Below are 1,016 nucleotides of genomic sequence, written 5' to 3' on the forward strand. Positions count from 1 at the left end.
ACACTCTGCTTCTGTGAGTTCAATTGTTTTACATTCCACATAAGTCAGGTCACGTGGTAGTTGTCTTTTTGTGCCTGGCTCATTTCACTTAACACAATGTGCTCCGTTAACCTCCTGTGCATCCCAGTTTCTAACCTGCAAATGCTCTGTGTTTTCATTCCCTTTTCGTGATTTCTACTAAGAATTCCAGAGCTCAGCTGCAGGGTTTTCACTGTTTTGGAAGTTATTCATTGTTTTTCTTTACTTCTTCTCCATGGACATGAAAATAAATTGTCCAGTGCAAGTGCAGCGGCTGTATGCCCTTCCTGTAAAGGCAGGCCGGTTTGACATCTATTAAGCAAATCTATCTCAGCTTTCTTAACAGCCTTTATATTGTTTGATATCAAGCTCAGTAATTTAAAAAATGTGCTTCTGTCTTTGTAAGACTATCTATGGATTGGAGAAGATTTATGTAATATTCAACCCAGCAGATAATGTATATAAAAATTACTTCATATGATTTAATGATCTTGAATCGATTTAACTGTTTATATGTCGTACTTGGAAAAGCAAGGCAATTATAAAATTTAATAATGGCTTCTCCATGAAAAGCAGTAATTCATATTCTACTTTAAAAATCTTTTCTCTTATGTAGAGGGGTAAGTGGCACCCTAATGGCACCAGAAGGATGTACTGGTGACCTTGTGTAGCAGTCCCTAAGTTAACGCATGTTGCTTTATTTGACTGACACTGATGTTCCCATCTTAGCTTCCGGCACTTACGTGGGCAGAAAACCCAAAGTTAGTAACTTTGAACAGTTCCATCAATGTTAGCAACTCAAGGGCCAAAGTGATGGACTAAACTACCAGTCGAGTCAATCTCTGGTTCGCCCTCATGATGACAGAGTGTTTTAAGGTAGCGAGGCAGTGCTTAGTTTCAAGTTAGCCTCCCTTCCCCTCATGCATTACCTGCTGTTTGTGTGCAGGAATGTGGATCCTCTATACATGCCTGGGGTTGTGAGTGTGGGGAGCGGCCTC

The sequence above is a fragment of the Colobus angolensis genome, unplaced genomic scaffold (assembly GCF_000951035.1).
Source record: "Colobus angolensis palliatus isolate OR3802 unplaced genomic scaffold, Cang.pa_1.0 Scaffold809, whole genome shotgun sequence".
In the NCBI taxonomy this organism is placed as follows: domain Eukaryota; kingdom Metazoa; phylum Chordata; class Mammalia; order Primates; family Cercopithecidae; genus Colobus; species Colobus angolensis.